The following is an 18737-nucleotide window of genomic DNA, read 5'->3' as shown; positions in this document are numbered from 1 at the left end:
TATTGAAAGTCCAAGTCTATGAGATACTGTACACCCTCATTTCCCATTGAACTCGATAGCCTGAGGTTATCAGTGCCTCTCGGGAGGTATGATATTGCATCACCTTGGACATTTTGAATTGTACATTCAATTGCATTCCTATTGGTTTTTAAAGAAGAAAGGCCAATTTTTTAATTCTCTTCTGTCATTGGATTCACATCAATAATTTGGACTAACAATTAATGCAAAAAATGTTTTGCTGAGGAAAGAGATCTTCATATAAACTGAGCAAGCCATATGGTTAAAATGTCTTGTAAGGGTTCACAGTACTCTGTATCGTTCTGCCACCCAGTCTATGTAAGTGCCAAGGAGGTATTTTATTAGCATTTATTGACAGAAGACAAGGGTGGAATATTTATTATCTATTCTGTTAATTTGTCATTGCTTAAATACAAATACTCACCTGGTATTATTTGCAATATCTTAGTAAAGCTTAAAACTATAAAAATGCAACATTTTTATCCTTTTAAAATTGTATATGTGCACAGAATTTCAGAGCTTGATCTAATAAAAGTATAGTCAAGACTCTCTATGATGTCATGAAAACTGTTCAAGAGCCAGAGTATGCATGGAATTTGCACAGATATGCATAGGGGGATCATACAAAGAACATTTGCAACACTTCTCTGCCTTACGGAAAGGTCAGTCATAATAATCACAAACAGGGCATACCTACACTTTCATTAATGCTCCATAATTACAGCCATGAATGCCGTGTGCCCCTGGAGGCTTGGGGGCACAGCAAGCAACCACAGGTGGCAGCAGCTCTGTCAGCTGCAGGAGCATGGCGATGGTAAGTGGGGAGCTCCCACAGGAAGCAGCGCTGTCAGCAAGTGGGGAGGGGTTGGTGAGTGCTGACCAGCAGTCAGCAACCACCCGCAGATGCCTCCAGCAGCATTGGTAACAGCCAACAGTGATTACGGATCTCTTGTAGATGCTGCTGGCAGTGTTGGCAGCAAGGGCGGGGGTGGCAAGCAGTGACTGTCTGCAGGCACCACCGGCAGTGTCAGCAGTGTCTGTACACAGGGGGTGCACCTGTGTGCACCCCCTATGCATTGGCAATGATTACAGAACATTAAATTTAGTACCTGTAACAACATGTACTAAACATAATGTGCCATAATCAGTGCTATTGCACATTAGCACAAACTAATGCTTTTTTTGGTGACATCTAATGCTCATTGGACTGAGTCTACTGTGAATTAGTGTAAACTAATCCTTTTTTGGTGATACTTAATGCTCATTGGACTAATCTACTGTGCATTAGCACAGTTTTTGCCAGCTGTGCTAATGCACAGTAGAATTAATCTAACGGGCATTAAGCATCTTGTGTAGACATGCCCACAAGCCACGTCTTCACATGATGCTGACTATGCCATAACTTGTTACTATCGTGCAGTAGCATCATGTGGCAGGAAGTGTGACACAATGCTACGCACAGTAGTAATGAGCTACTGCACACCTAAAAGCCATTCAGCAATGCTACTGCAAGTGTAACTCGAGCTACTGTGCAGTCATTTAGTACTTGTGTTGTACTTTAGCGCTTGTGTATACTAGTACTAAATGACTGCACAGTAATGACTGTTCAGTCAGCATCTTGTGTAAATGTGGCCACAGAGAAGTACTGAGGTGCTCTCTCCATGCTGCTTTGATGGTGCATATAACCCCAGAAAGGACATGGAAGATATGGGACACTGGCACTAACCCTTTCCACTACAGATTCCAGAGGTCTGGTATGTAGAGCTGGAGTAGGGAAGTGTCATCACATTCCCACTTATAGGTGTGTAATACCAGTGAGATCATGCTCCTTCAGTGTGCCAGAAAGCATCAGAAGCTATTCTGTTGGCAGAAAAAAAAAATCTCTTCTGGGTAATGTGGCTTATCACTGTCTCTCACAAAGACCTATTCTAAATAGGTATAATAATTGTGCCTTGACTTAAGCAAACAAGGTTCCTTGGGTGAATCTGATATCTTTTATTAGACCACCCCAAATAGTTGGAAAATAATCATTAAGCAAGCTTTCAGGTTCAAAAACTCTTCATCAGGCTAAGGAAGTTTTTGACAAAGGGTTTTTGAACCCGACAGCTTGCTTAAAAATTATTTTCCAACTATTTGGGTGGGTCTAATAAAAGATATCAGATTCACCCAAGGAACCTTGTTTGCCTATGTCCTTAGACCAACATGGCTACAACCTACACTCCTTGACTTAAGCAAACACTTTTTGTGTAACCAAAAATTTGTAGGGTCAAACATTTTGTTCCTGATGCTACTCTATTGCACCCAATGTTAAATCTACCTTTGACTTAAATAAGAATGGGATTAGGCTCTTTGAATTTTATCATATATTTCTAGTGATCATTTTGTGAATTTTGATACCAAATTGACTTAGGAAATTTGCCTTCGTTTGGTCTGTGTACTTAACTGAGGATGAACCCCTGCACTGTTTCTCCTCAAAGAACAAGGACATCTAGGACTACATTGCAAAGCCCCCTCTACCTCACCAAAAATAAATAGTTTAAAGAAAAGTGGGTAGAAGTTAAAAAAAATCTCAAAGTAGTTTTTTATAACAGCTTAAACAGGCAGATTTTGGAGGATTGCTTTAGTGTATGCTAATGGAGACAGCAGTAAATAGAGCTTGTAAAAATAGCTATATACTTGTGTCTTCTCAAGCGTGAACAATAAGATGTTGGTCTAACTACTCGTAATTTTGCATCAACATGACTACAGCAAGCCAGCATTCACCTGAAATACTGCAGTCCCTTACTAGATGTCAATTCTTTTGATGAAAAGGTTAAGTAGATTCTAATGACTTCTTGAAGCATATGACTCATTCTTCCTGATGTGAAGTGGGAGCAGCTGTCTAAAGGGGATCTCAATTATATGCAGAGCAATCCTTAATGTAGGAATCTGAGAAAAGCCAATTGTGGGAAAAAGGGCTAAGTTATAATTATGTTGTTAATCTGTTTGTGGGAAAAGCCAAAGCCCTTGATAATTGGGGAGTATTGATTCCATATAGTATATGGATTTTGCTTTAGAACAAGTTGGGAAAAGCATCTGCCTTCACTCAGATACTGCAGATTACTAATCTAATGAAAACTGTTGTATAGTTTTTATTAGAGATATCTCAGAAGGTCATTTGCCATTGAACATATAGAGCATTTTCACTTTGTTATAAGTATGTTATAATTCAGTAAGATCCAAGCCTAATGTAACACAAATGAATGTCTTACAGGTGACATATACTTACTGTACAGGACATATTAACTAAATGGTGCATGTCCATATACTATGTGACTTTTCAGCACATATAAAACACAAACCATATGGTCTTTTCTCAAGTGGTAGCTTTTGAAAGCCACCACTCTCTCCATTAGAAAATGTCTTCATTCTCTTTTAATTTCCTTAAACTATGAGTCTGAAATTTCAAAGAAGAAAGCACTTCTTATCATGAATGCACTTGAAAAAATGCATGAAAGTTAATTTGCCATTTCTTGTAAATACGTCATGCTTTCGTGATTAGTGAAATGGATGGAGGTAAGGTCATAATGATATAAAGATACAAGTCAGTAGAAAAAAGTTGAAATGAGCAAGTTCCTTCATCTGTCTTTCCAGGAGTTACTATATGTACCATGAAAGTAAAATAAAGTCTGGGTATGGACAGATGAACAAATTACACTGAGTAAAAAGGGATTGGGGAAAAGATGGATTTACTGAATGTCAGATGATCCATGGTCATTTCTGTGGTGTTTGCTTTATCCCACACTAGTCTAGTAGTTTTTCATTCAGGAATACGGTACACCAGTTTTGCTTCCACTTGCTTCAAAATTGGAGTAAACATGTAAGACATATACAGTATTTTGACACACAGTAAGTCTTCACTCTCTTTTAACTCTGTATCATGACCTATGTTTTTCTGCCTACAGCCAGACATAGACAGAATGTAAGCAGGAAAAATCACTAGCTTGTAGTTCTTGTCAGTTCTCTATCCTTGCAAGAGTAAAAACTACTTTTTGAAATACACTATTCATGTTTTTAGGCTCCCATTGACATCAGTTGGCCTTGGATGTGTCCCTCTCATCTAAAAGCTGATCTTTTTGAACCCATGTTCACAGGGATTGTATCTCCGGCACCCAGGCATAATTCAGTTTCTTTTTTCCTTTTGACTCTTGTAGAATCTATGTACAAAAAGATGCAACAGAACTGACATTGCTTATGCAAAGTGGAAAGGTAGCTGCAGCCTTTTGTTGCACAGGTCATTAATTTAAGTGAAATAGCATACACCTGCACTTCAGGGGTAGCAGGCCACCCAAGAAGCACCATATGGTAAGATAAGTGTTATGGAATAAACTAGGTGGTAAACCACAGCTGAGAGCCAGACATGCCCTTCACTTCACTTATATGCATTCCATATGCTACAAAATGCTGCATTTTGTTGTGTTACCTGCTGATTGGATACATTTATAGAAATACTTTAATTATCTGATGGCAAAAATATTAAAATGCCATATGGGCAAAATCTGTATAATCTCTTACAGTCCAGGTGTTGGCAGTGTTTGTGTGCAATATTGGTTTGCCTTGAACAGTATTGTGATAGAGATAACTAGTATTGGCCCATAATTATGACACGGTATTTTTCTGTAAGTATCATTTGAAATAACCTGATTTCTGACTGCTTTAGTCCAGGCATTTCTTTATTTCAGGTAGTATTACTCTGAATTTCAAATAAATCTGGAGGCTATCATGTAAGGAAAATACTGCAAAGCCATTACATTCTCTGTTTCCATGTCTGAAACGGAATATCTAAAAAAGAATTCAAAATGTTTAGTTCTAGTCCAGGCATCTGGGAAAACTATTGTTTCCCTATCTTGTATGCACTTTTGTGGCCTACATCACTGCAGTATTGAAGGGCCTCTAAATCATTAAAGCATTTACCCCTGCAACATTTCTATGAGGTAGAGTGCTACAGGCAGTCCTCAGACTTATGCCACAATTGGTTCCTGAAAACTTCGTCTTAAGTTGAAACGTTGTAACTTGGAACTGATTTCCCCATAGAAACAATATTATAAATGGGGGATTGGTTCCTGAACCAAAGCCTGATACCCTATTTTCACCATAAATAACCCAGAATTTTGTACTCAAGCAATTATAGATGAGTAATATAGTTACATTCATGTATTAATATTGTAAATAGCAATCATATTGATTTGGAAGGACTTCTTTGAGGTGACTTTGCTGGTCTTTTTGAAGGGCTCTTGGCTGGAGTCTTTTCAGGAGTCTTGACTGCAGGTTTTTCTGGAGTTTTGTCTGCTTTCTTAAAGGAAGTGCCTAAGGAAGTTTGGACAGATGTTCTCCAGGGAGATGGGTGATGCAGCAAACTTGTTCGCTGGCATTGCCTGGCATCAGATCAAGCATCACAAAGTTGAAACTGAGATCAGAAAGTTGAAACAGAGCATCAATTTATAAACGTCTTCAGTGACATTCATTGTAACTCAAAATGTCTTAAGTCGAGGACTGCCTGTATTCTCATTGTACTGAGGCACAGATAGGGTACTTAACAGAGAGAAGGCTGTGTTCCTGAAATGAAACTCTCCAAAGCTCTCCCAAAAGCAGATCCTGAAATAGAGATTTGAACAATGAAGACCACAATTTGATGGAAGTTCTGGTGCCCAAATTTTAGTACTTTTAGCTGGCATATGTTTTTATTTGAAAAGCTAGCATCTGACCCTGTATGTTTATAGAAAGCATGTGTCATATATATTATGTTGTATGCAGTTATGTATATAGCATATATGCACTAAATTATCAAGCAAAGATGGCAGGCCAACCTCTATTAAATACAAGCAAGAAAAATCCATGGTGGTGGTCCCAAACACACTTGTAGTAGTGGTTCTCACTGTAGTGGTTTAGATGACTGTAAAAAATTATTGAAGTAATTTATCTTGCGTATTACTATGGGAGTGTAGAAAATTATTACTCTCTAAGAGTGTAGAAAAGACCAAAAAGGCAAGGGCCACAGCCCTCACAGAAGAGTCTACTTAGTCTTCTCATAACTTCTCCAGTTCTAAAATCTCTAGTCCCAACAGATTCCCAAATGCAAAATTCCTGTTCTGGGTCAGTAAAACTTTTGACTGGCTAAGCACTATGCTAAACAGAAGCAAAGACTTGTATATGTTTGTTTTCTATAGTATATATAATCTCCCATATGATATAAGAAATGGAATAGGAAAAAAAAAAAAACAGTAGAAGAAATGAAAGACTCTACAGTGCAGAACTTTAGTTAGCAGGGCACAGTGAATAGGGTAAGAAATGAATACCTTGGCTATCCTAGGAAAACTGTACAGGTCTGTCTTGTCTATGACATTTTAACTGTTACTAAAAGAAAAAAAAAATCTCAACATGAAAATCAGAGCTGGATTTCAGTAAGGCCATTGCTTCAGGGCAGTTGCTGATTGACGTTACTCAGCCAAATGAAACATACCCAGGAAACCTTTCATGAGACTAAACAGAAAACAGTGCATTTATTAAACACTGCTGTGCAAATATACTTCTTGCCATTAGCACAGTGATGTGAAACAGACTGATTAGAACATAACAAGTATTTTAAATATATTCTATTATTCTTGCTTTTAAATCTTAAAAGATAGTTTTTAAGCCATACATATGCACTTAGACATATATTCTACACTTACTATGGAACCACCTCTGTGCAAAGTACTGGCATAAAGGCTTATATGCTTACAGAAACTTAATTTGTGCATGATCCTTGAGCCTGAATGCTGCACAGAGATGACTTTTTTCTTCATTGTCTAGCATGTTAAAGCTCCCTTTAATATTATGGCCAACTGCTCAGGTAAATTGCCCACAAATACAAAATAAATTCCAACAAACAGATGCAGAATTCTAAGGGCTGTAGATGGAGTGGAATTTTAGCTGTGCAATAGTAACACAAATCAATCCATGCAAAAATGAGCAAAATTCAGTCCATGCCTTTGTTAGACCCCAACTCCATGCAGCGCCCAACAACTAGGGAGACGACAGTCCAATTACCCGTGGATCCTGTTACTCATTAGCCAGAGCAGAGCAGGGAACAAACACAAGCACACATTGCTTGCAACAGCTTTATTCAGAATGGAGACAGCTTCGAACTAGCTCCCACACTGATGGAATACGGGGAGCCGCAACAAACAATAGTTTTTTTTCCCATATGTATATACTTTGGTTTATGCTTATTAACATTTACCCTGCCTTGTTCCACCTCTAGTTCCACCCATTTCTCCTCCCATTTCAAGCTCCGCCTCTCTTTACAGTTTGATTCATTAGCATGGAATTGCCTATGCATTTTACTCATTTACACGTCTTTCTGCTATGAGTGCATGTCTAAGACTTTGACTTCTGTTCTTCGGTCAATGGGCGGACTTTGACCAAAACCTGGAAGCTTCTGGAGGCTTCTTCACCAATCACCTTTCTGCATATGTTCATCTTGGATTCTGTTACCAATTACGTGTTGTTTTCCACATTCCCAATCCGTTTTTCCATCTTAGGTTGTACCATCTTCCACCTTTTTTGGGCCCCTTTATCTTATCTCATTCCTTACTGTAGCTGGTTCACAGTACACAGACTTACACAGATTCACTTGCTGCTTTTTCCTCAGTAAATGGTTGACACAGTTAAAATGGCTACATAGCATAAGCATATGGCTGGTTGAGATATCATTCTGCCTTGTGGTCAGCAGCTCTGCTAGGCCACAGGTAATGCCTTGTATTCAGCTGCAAATCCAGTGCTCTCTAAGATCCAAGTATTGTCACCCTAACACTCCCTCACAGAATTAGTATACGCACTAAAAGAGAAACCCAGCTGATTCTCCAGAGGTCATCACTTTCTCTGCACAACACACACCTTGGGCCTGGCAAGGTAGATAGTGCTTTTGTGTTGCTCGGACAGAGGACTGACCTTTTGTCTATCATTGGAAATGTGTGAGAGAGTGCTTAGGCTACTTATTTTTGAGCCTGGGACTAAGCTAGGAACTGGGACAATGGTACTTGCTCTCTAAGATCCAAATATTGTCACCCTAACAATATCCTTTGCCTAAGCCGTTTCAAATTGGAACTTTGTCTTTTCTGTAGTGTTTAAAATGACAAAGTTTCAACTAAAAGCTTGAATATTCCAGATGCTGAAAACTTTCCGTGGCTTGCCTCTGTTTCTTTTTCTAAGTTATTTTAAGAGCTAAGCTAGAGCAATTTCTTCCCAGAATCTCATAAAAAAACATTCTATGACAATGTGTACATGAGATGCCTCAGACCATATTTTCCCCTCTTTTGTCAGTTATTACAATGTTTTTTGCTGCCTGAATGACCTTTATTTCATAAAATTTATCCTCCCATTATCTTGGGCTCTGAGCCTGGTCATATAGGAATAAGGAGGTATATGCATGCCCCTACCCATCCCAAGTAGAAGTGTTCAGGGGATCAACACTGTTTTGGTTCTACTTACCCAGCATGATTAGACCCAGAATAGAGAGCATTTAATTTAATGACAGTATTGGCCATTAGCAGGGAACTTCCCCATTAAACTAGGCACAAGGGAGGAAATGTTAAGTTTCTCCTGGGTGGAGAAATGTACGTGGTTCAAATCATTCACAGCCAAGGAGACATACTTCATTTGGTATTAAAGTTTTGTCTGTTCAACGATGCATAATGTGAGCCTCTGCATAATATTCCAACTGGCTTATGGCAGAGTCTCTTGCAGGCTCAGTTCTTCATACAATGCATGCATCATCTCTTTCTCCAGTTTCCACTTAAAAGTTACAGTTTACCTTCACAGTCTGAAGCACTTGGTTTAAATCATAATATTGTCTATATTTAGTGCTCCAGAATCCTGAATCAAGTTTCCAGAATGAAATTAATTGAAAAACAAATACTCTAAAAAAATAGGGAAGGACATTCTGCTTTCTGGTGTTGGAACATTTAAGGTTCATCTTTACAAGGTTTTATCTGTTCTAATACGTGCTAAAAACTCCACTTAAAAAAATAAGCCTTGAAAGCTGACATTTTTCATTTACTAACCTGGTCCCATCAGCTGGGGTTTTAGGAAAAAACCCAATATTTATTAGTCTAATAACAGCCTTGCAAGAGCTGGCAACACTAGGCAATTTACACGATACATGGTGATTTTTTTCTGTGGGAATTCATCTTCTTCTATACATATTTTAACATGAAAAATTTCACATTGCTTTAGAATGTGAGATATTTAGCCTTAGAGTTTAATGATTCTGTTCTTGGAATGAATTCTTATTTTAGTAAATTATTACTAAAAAGCTGAAACAGTCAATCAGTGTTGAAAATAGAGAAGGCTTCCAAATACCACCCAGTTTTACAGAAACACAGTTCCAAATCTGAACTGAAGGTTTTAGCCCAATGGAAATGTATTTTTCAGATACATCATGCCTACAATAGATCCATAACTGGTCATGGAAAGGAAGAATGTCCATAGGTGTTTGAATGAAAAGGGAAAGCCCATTCCTCATTTCTGTTCACTGTCATGAGTTAATGTACAATGTTGTTCATTTTAATTAAAATTATATAATGCCAGATCATTTCCTCTTTTGCTGAAATCCTCTCACAGAAAGATTTTGGGGGAGGAAGTGTTATGGCAATCTCTTCAAAGGTTCTTTCCTCTGTGTTGGTAGGGTCCTCCTGGGCTCCTCCTACATCTGCAAGTTAAAGGCCAGGTGCCTACAGGTTCAGGGCTAGGTCCAACAGTCAGCTGAGCTTTTACCAATCACATGGAAAAAGTATTAGGCCCTCTCCAGACTTGTTACTGGCAGCATAAATGGCAAAGTGCTGCACATGCATCCAATTTAAGGTGTCATAAAATGTAGCCATATAGGGTACCTCTACATGTGCCTCCTATGGCACCAGCGTTGTCAATGACAGTGCAGTAATAACCATACTGTGCCATGCCAGCAGCACGGTTATTTTTAGCTGCTACGTTGCTGTAGCAATGCGCTATACCAAGGGAGCATGTTGCAGTGGCGATGAAGTGATGTAGTGAAAATCATATTTTTTGCTCGCAGATGCTATGTCACCATAGTGTGTTGCTGCAGTGACATAGCATCACATGTAAATACGCCCGTAATGTAGATCATTGTTATGGCTGGTTTGCATGACATCTTACATTGAGGGTGAGGCAGGTCTTTCAAATGATTATTGGCTCTGGGATGTCAAACTGGCCTTGGTGAAGGATTGAAGTAAAAACTCAGCTGACTGTTGGACCTAGTCCTGGACCTGCAGGCACCTTGCCTTTAACTTGCAGGTGCAGGCAGATCCCAGGATTATGATCCCAGGCTCCCCATGCACCAGCAAGTAAAAAGGTAGGGATTGGGATCTGATCCCCAATTTCAGATTCCATGACAACTTTAAATGAATGTGTGCCTGGACCATATTAATGTTGATTAAAAGGATACATTCACCAGTGCTAGTGATGAAATAGGGGGTGCTGCCATCACTTGCCCAGCCAGAGTGGGGGGGGGGCGCAGGATGCAGGTGCTCCTGCCACTTCCCCAGCCAGGGTGGGGAGGTGCAGGATGTAGACCCAGTCAGGGCAGGGGTGCATGGGATATGGGTGCTGCCGCCACTTGCCCAGCCAGGGCAGGGGGGGCGCAGGATGCAGGCACAGCAGCACTGGGAGCAGGGGCTATGCCCTGCTGCCTCTTGCCCGCTTCCACCCAGAGCAAACTGCACCTGCATTGCGCCCCCCGCCATCCTGGCTGGGCAAGTAGCAGCAGGGCATAGCCCCTGCCCCCCTCCCTGAGCTCCACCTCCCACCCCAGCTGAGCACTTCTCCCAGACCTAGTCCCAATCTCTCCCTCCCCCATGCCCTTTCTCTCCCCCCTCTGCCAGCCACAACAGACTTACTAGCTGGAGGCAGCTGTGTCCAGCATGGTGAGGATTGCTGCCTGTTTAGTCGATGGCTGAATTTCTGAAGCAGCATCAAATCTTAGGATCTGACTTCACCAGATTCAGTCAGGACAGTGATTCGAATCTCTGAATCGAATCACTGTCCCTCTGAATTGGTCGAATCTGAATCTGAAGGGAATACTTGCTGCTTTGCACAGGCCTACAATATTATTAGGTGTATAAAATTTGCTTCTGGTGGCTTCTTGTCTGAGAAGCTTCCCTGAAACTAACACATCTAAAAATTTTACTTTTGGTCAAAATAATGTTTTTTTTTTGTGACCCAGCAGAAGTATGTTAGGTCACATGTACCATTCTGCCATGCTGTTTGGAAAATGGCAGTGTAGGCTGGTTCTTTCCCTGAATTGTGCTTGAGGTGTATTCTACAGTTTAAACTGCTGCACACTGCATACTAATGGTCCCAAGGCTGCAGGAGCGGGTGGGAACTGGTTTCATAAATTAAACTCTGTTTCTACCCAGAACTCACAGTTGGCAATACGTTTCTTCCGTCTGTGATCATTCCTAAGGTACTGCCTAATATAGCTGGTTTACTGAAATACAGAAAAGAGGTTGCTTTTAGCAGCACTAAATGAGGTGAAATGGGAAGTGATAAACCTTCTGTTAAATACAGTATATTTAAGCTGGCTGTAAGAGTTTGTAAAAATGGGCATGTTAAAAATGCAGAGAGACATTTTCATCTGGAGTAAATCACCCTAGGTCCATTAACTTTAATATTAACTTTGTTGAATTATACCCACTAAGAATTTGACCCAAAATAAATATTTTTATGCTGAGCTCTCACTGACATTCATAAAAACATAAATTCCATTTTACCCAAATACTACTTCAGGCTGCTCTTATCCTCATTGGGGTGTCTATATGAGATGCTACATCACCATAGTGATGAGCTGTGGAGATATAGCTCATTGCTACAGTGATGTAGCATCAGCGGGCAGAAACTGTAACAACCATGCTTCATTGCTGTAGTGACGAGCTATGTCACTGTAGCTTGTTGCTATGGCAACGTAGCATCTAAAAATACCTGTCTTCTGCTGGGACTGTGCAGTACCAACTGGTACTGAACAGTCATTTAGTACTTGTTTTAGTAATAAATGACTGCACGTTAGGGCTGTGTGATCCTTCAGTAGCTGATTCGATTCGGAGGAGATTCGACCCGATTCAGGGAATGAATCTCTGAATCCAATTTGAATTGGGAGACCAATTAAAAACTCTGAATCAATTTGAAGCATCCAATTAGACTAAACAGGCAGCTGACACAGCTGCCTCCAGCTGGTAAATCTGTTGGGATTGGGGGAGCTGGGAGGGAAGGGGCATAGGGGAAGGAGGATTGGGGCTGGGGCTGGGACAAGCTGCCCAGATGTGGGTGGAGGGGGTGGAAGGCAGGCACAGCTCACTCCAGGCGGAAGGGGGCAAGTGGCAGCAGGGCATAGCCCCTGCTCACAGTGCTGCTGTGCCCACATCCCGCCCCCCCTCCCCCGGAACAGCTGGCAAGCAGTGGCAGGACAGAGCCTCTGCTCCCAGTGCTGATACAGGTGTGGCAGTGCTGGGAGCGGGGGCTATGCCCTGCTGCCACCTGGAGTGAGTCACACCTGCATGGTCCCCCCCACCACGCCGGCTGGGCAAGTGGCAACAAGGCATAGCCCCCACAGTCCCCCACACAGTTGCAGAGGCAGGAACAGCTGGAAGAGCCATGGGAGAAGCCTCCATGGCTGCCCTGCCTGGCCCCATCCCCTGCCTGGCCCCAGCTTCCCCACACTTTAAAAAAAAAGCCCCAAACTCACCAGCTCTGGCAGTGAGAATCAGGGCCTCTGTGGGTTCATGGCAGAGCCACCCCATGTAGCATGGGGCAATGGAGGGCATCATGGATTGCCCCCCCTGCTTGGCACCCACGTGGCAGCTGCCCTATGTAGCAGGTGCAGCACAGCTCAGCCAGGTGTCACGCACTGTCTGGGAGCTGGGGTGGCTCCAGCAGTCATTCAGAGCCCAGCAATGCTTAGCCCCACTGGCCTCAGCTCTCAGACTGTGTGCAGCACCCTGCCAAGCTGCATTGCACCTGCACCATGCAGCAGCTGCCATATGAGTGCCACACTGGGGGCGCGATCCCTGCTACCCCCCACTGCCCCACGCTGCATGAGGGGGTTCTGCCATGACAGCCCAGAGGCTGCAAGTGCCAATCCTGCATCCGGTGAGTGTGAGGCTTTTTTTTTAAGTGTCAGGAGGCTGAGGCCAGGCAGGGCAGCTATGGGGGCTTCTCCTGTGGCTCCCCCTGCCCAGGGAGAGGTAGGCACTGCCTGAGGAGCTGCAGGAGAACCTGCAGCTGCTTGGCTGTGCCTGCCTCTCCCCGGCTGATCCAAATTACCAAATCTCTCTGAATCAGCACCGAATCTTCTGAAGCTGATTTGGCCGAATTGATTCAGAACACTGATCTGAATCTCCGAATTGAATCACTGTCCTCTGAATTGGCTGAACCCAAATCCGAATCGAATACTTCCCTATTCACATAGGCCTACTGCACAGTACCAAATGCGCAGTTAGGGGCACATGTAGACAGCCCATTATGTATTTTATAATCAAATACATCTCAAGTGGCTGGTTCACAGAATTTGTCTTTCCTATGCCATGTTTTATGGCACTTTAAAAAACTATATAGAAGCCAAAAAGAACTCTTTTGTGTTTATCATTATATCAAATACAGGCTGTCACTAGCCATAAGATCAATAATAAAATTTAAATGACAGAAAAATTGTACATATTAGATCTATTTCTAGTCAGCCACATATTAAATCAATTTCACAGTGAGTTAGCCATTCAATATATACTTAAATAATTATATAATAATTATTATTGAAGTTCTTAAAATATAATAGAGCTATAACTATGCAACAACTAATTATTTAAGGCAATAAATTATTAGGTATGTATCTAGCATAAGAAAGTATACAACAATAGCAAAACAAAAAGCAGATATTGCTTGCATAATGTAATAATTTAAAGTAAATTTCCCAGTAGTTGATTTCTAGGCAACAATTATGCTGCCACAGTAGTTGTACATTAAATTCAAACTCAGGGTACTGATGGAATAACCAGAGACTGGGCAATAAGATACTGCTTATTTACTTTTGCATTTCTCATCCTGGACAACGAAAATAGATTTGTTTTACTTTCTAGTTCTGTTGTAGCAATATGATTCATTGTTCATATTTAATACCATATGCAAATTGTTAGTATTTTAAAGAAATTATTAAAAACTTTTCAGGCTAGTTTTTCTAGAAAGGTTTTTTTTTTTAAATATTCCAAATATACATTCATGATTTGAAGAATCAATATTATACCTTTTAGGCAAGACATTATCTTGTTTAATATCATCTCATTTGCACTAACTCCTTAAAAATGCCAGTACATCTAACAACAATTTAAATGCAAATACATACTAAATACTTTTTGCTGTTAATTTGATTTAGATTAATGATTCAATTCTAAATACATAGCAGTCATCCATATTACTATGAAGAAACATTGTTTATCATATATAGAATGAACTCCTTTAACAATTTACTCCTATGGGCTATGCTTCTTTCACAGGATCTTGTTACATGTTGCATTTTGAGCTGCTCAAATGTTGATCAGTGTTGGTGCTAGTTCAAGTTTGGAGCATTCACACCTTAAGGCTGAAAGCCTTCTCTGACCATCCCGTACCTGCACAGCTGTGAGTTGCCACTACAGAGTTGGTGAGCCAGGACTGGCTGCAATTGTTGTTCTGCAGGGTGGGGGAAGGTATGAGAGGTGGGTTTGGGGTGGCACAGAAACATGAAGCTGGGGAGCAGGGGTTAATGGGATCATACTGTCATAGTGGGTAATGAAATGGACCGGAAATGGGGGTAGAGGAAGGATGGTGAAATGAAACAAGTCAGCCACTGGAGGATAAAATAAAAAGAAGATAAAAGAATGTTAAAAGAACTAAATATTAAGTAAATTAAAGAAACTCTCATGTTTTAATAAATTGGGTTTTGGGATTGGGCTGTGGACGGTACTGGTTATGCTTTCTGGGGTGGCTGGGAGGTGGGATCAGTGAAGGAATGTGAGCTTGGGTGAACTACTGCTCCTGTCCCTGGAAGGAAGCCCCAGCACATAGGGACCTGATCCAGATACCTATCTTGTCCCCCACACCATCCCTAGGTCCCACTCCTATGGGATCCCACTACCTTATCCGTGCTCTGTGACTTGGCTAGAAGGCATGAACTCTGCAGGTTGTTTGCATGGAGTTGAGGGGGAGTTGGTTTGGTGCCAGAACCACCACCTCGGCAGTAGAGTTCAGGGAGTGGAATGTTTGTCCACAAAGAACAGGAGGGAGGGAGAGGGAACACTGCATCTTGGGACGCTGGAGGACTGCAACTTGAGTGGCTTACCTGTGGGGAGTGGCCACACATTAATGGAACATGAGCTGGGTAGCATGGATCAGAGAGAAACCTGCTCTGATGTGGCATAACTTTAAACTGCTTTAAGTGTGCTTAAAATTAGTTTCAGGTGTTAATATGTGGAGTATCCAGGAGGTAAGAGCTACAGGAGGCAGCTGAAATTAAAGTGTAATCTGGCCTTCATCAATGGTATCAAACAGTCTCAAAAACTTAAATACACGTGCTTTGTTTTATGTGAACTGAAGTTTCAAAAAAGTGGGAAGGAAAATCTGGTTCAACAACTATTAGTTTGTGTCAGTTATGTAGATGTATTCAATATTAGTGAGAACTGAGCTTTGATTTGATGGTTTCAGCTAGTTTTGGAAGGCTGGATGTGTTGTATGTTCACTATTCAAAAGATCTACCAGTTCAAAGAATGCGTAGTTCAGAGAGCTTGGTTTCCATGACTGTTTTAGCAATCTGAGACTGTAGGCATAGTAGCAACTTGACAACTCTATAAAATCGTATAAAATTTCTTGATGAGATTTTTTTTTCAAGATCTTAATTTATTATTACAAATTTTATCGTTCTTCAGCATGATTTAATAATATTGAATTCTAATCAACTAATAAGGTGTTTTTATAGGCCATTTTAAAAATGTATTTATTTTCCATTCTCATTACAGCAGTTTTAGTAATAAGCTGTCACATATTATCATTAAACCGTTGTAGGTGCATATAGTTTATGAATGTAGGTTGTAGCTGTGTTGGTCTAAGAACATAGGCAGACAAGGTTCTTTGGGTACATCTGATACCAGATTCACACAAAGAAACTTGTCTGCCTATAGTTTATGAAACCTTTCTTTCACGTGCTTAAAATCTGCAATACCAACACTTAGTTTCTTTTATCAAGATAAAATGTTATGTGCTGATTAAAATGTCCACTTTACCCAGCCCTGTTCCAAGATGAATTTGTGGACTACAGTCTCTCAGAATTATATCTCCAGTTTTGAACACTGGCTACAGTCCCTTTGTTCTGTTTGTATGCATGATATATAAAAGCCAATACAGCCACTTAATTGCAAATCTTATGGACCAGAAGTTGCCTGCTGCAACCCTATATATTATCTATACCACAGAAAGTGCAGATGCATCTTTAGTTGCTCTACCACCAATAATGTCTTCTATACAGAACCTTACAACACAATTTAAGCTTTGTTTCTTGGGAAGAGAATTATCAGGCTCACAGCCATCATGCAAAAATTTAAATAGAACATATTTCAAAACTGACTGATCTTGTTTGCATCCCATGGGATTACATTACTATATTATTTGAAAGAGAAGAATAGAACACCCGTGTAAGAGTACTCATATATTTTTAATTGCCTTAAGAAAATAAGTGCCATATCCATCTAGCCCTGCATCCTCTCTCTAGGAATGAATGGATGCTTTAGAGGAAAAGCATTGTATATATCTAGAGTGATCTGCCCCCTATTATCCTCCCTGACATCCACCATTATTGGTTTAGAAATGCCAGAGGAAACATTTCCAACCATTCTGTTCAAAGGCTATTAATAGATCTATATCATCAATGAATTTGTCTAGTCCCTTTTTGAAGCTGGCTAGGTTATCAGCTACTACCACCTTGTGTGGCAAAGAATTCCATAAGTTACATTAAAAATACTTTCTCTTGTTAGTTTAAAACCTGCCTCTTATTGATTTCAGTGAGCACCCCTAGTTCTAGTATTTTGAGACTGTCTGTTCACTTTGTCCATGCCCTTCATGATTTTATAGACCTGTATCATATCTCCATTCTGCCTTTTCCTTTCCAAACTGAAGAGTCCTAACCTTTTTAGTCTGTCCTGCTATGGCAACTGCTCCATACCCCTGATCATTTTGCTTGTCTTTCGCTGTTCCTTTCCCAATTTTACTACATCCTTTTTGAGATGCAGACACCAGAGCTGTACACAGTGGGCGCATGTACATGAGATGCTTTACTAGAGATTAGAGCTAATTACTGTACCGTAAGCATCACTGTCTACATGTGCAGACATTTACCATACAGTAATTGGCTCTAATCACAAGTAAATTTGCTACCTGCAAATGCAATTAGCAAATTAACTCTCTATTACTTACTGCGCAGTAGCACACTTGTTGATGCCTGACTTGTCGATGCCTGACTGGGAGCAAATGTGCTCCCAATCAGCTCGGCAGCAGGGGTCAGGAGATGGCTTCCTGCCCTCAGCAGCTGCCTGCTGCTGGGCCAGGCTCTACCACCAGAGCCCAGGCAGGGACAATCTCCCCCTGTCCTGTCAGAAGGGACCTCCTAGCCCTTCATGATCATGGAACGAGGGCTAGGAGATCTTTATCTCCCAGTCCAAGCCCCACAGCCACAGAGCCAGTGCTGGGAGATTCTCTTCCAGTGTCAACTCTGTGATCATGGGGCCAGAAATGAGAAATAAGGATCTCCCAGCTTAGGCCCCATGAAAGCAGAGTGTCGCAGGGCACCCTGGTGCCTGCTCCTAGGGAGGAGAAACTGCCAGGGAGAGAGCCCTGGCAGAGCCAATTGAGCACAGCTGCGGGTTGCCGGAGCAACTAAGGGGAGCCAGCTGGCCAGAAGGGGGCAGGGCCTGGCCCTTTTAAAGCCCAGGGCCGAAGCCAGGCTAGCAGTTCTCTGCCAGCAGCCTGGGAGGCAGGAGCTCTGGGAGTGAGGATGTGGAAAGGAGCAGGATGTGCAAGTACAGCTCATGATAGCCCTGAGAGGGTGGGCACTAGAGTTTAGCCATGCGGCATGTGGTTATGTTACAGCCTAGGGGCTTGTGGTTTTGCTTTGTGTTTGTGTTATTACACCCGGAGGCTTGGGTGAGGCTTTAGGGGTTGGAGGAGGCCTCAATCATAGGGACCCCAGAGAGTGTGGGGTGCCCTAGCGCCAAGAGGGCACATTAATTTCACAGCTCCAGTGAAGGCGCAGCTCGCACGCCAGTGCGTGAGCAACTGGTGGCGAGGAGCGCGGCCAGTGGGTCGCGGGCACAACCGGTAGGTTGCAGACGGGGGACCGAGACCCTGGATTACGTGCGGGGTACATAGACCCCAGCCCTAGGGAGAGGGGCTATCTGATTGAGAAGCCCCATGGGGGCACGGCGAGCCCCAAAGAGGGGGAGCGCCATTGTATATGATTGAGAAGCCCCGTGGGGGCACGGCGAGCCCTAGAGGGGCCATATCGAGGAGCCCAAGATGGGCATAGTGAGCCTGGCCACAGGCTAGTGTGGCAATACCCCTCAGACCGAGGCAGGGCGCTGCGGTTGCCCCCGAGAAGACAGGGAGTAGCAGCG

The 18737-nt window shown here is 41.9% G+C and overlaps 1 protein-coding gene across 7 annotated transcripts in view; it reads left to right on the top strand.

Moving 5' to 3' along the window:
- GRIA2 (glutamate ionotropic receptor AMPA type subunit 2) overlaps window positions 1-18737 on the top strand; it is a 148023-nt gene that overhangs the window by 33342 nt on the left and 95944 nt on the right. Inside the window, exon 2 of one of the 7 annotated variants that reach the window (XM_019481457.2) lies at window positions 14595-14718. The exons of the other annotated variants lie outside the window; for them this stretch is intronic. The gene's annotated coding sequence lies outside the window, so the exon portion shown is untranslated. The remainder of the gene's footprint in view (window positions 1-14594; window positions 14719-18737) is intronic. 7 annotated transcript variants of the gene reach the window in all.

This window comes from Alligator mississippiensis, chromosome 2, assembly GCF_030867095.1.
Source record: "Alligator mississippiensis isolate rAllMis1 chromosome 2, rAllMis1, whole genome shotgun sequence".
NCBI lineage: Eukaryota > Metazoa > Chordata > Crocodylia > Alligatoridae > Alligator > Alligator mississippiensis.
This window is presented reverse-complemented; position numbering and strand designations above follow the sequence as displayed.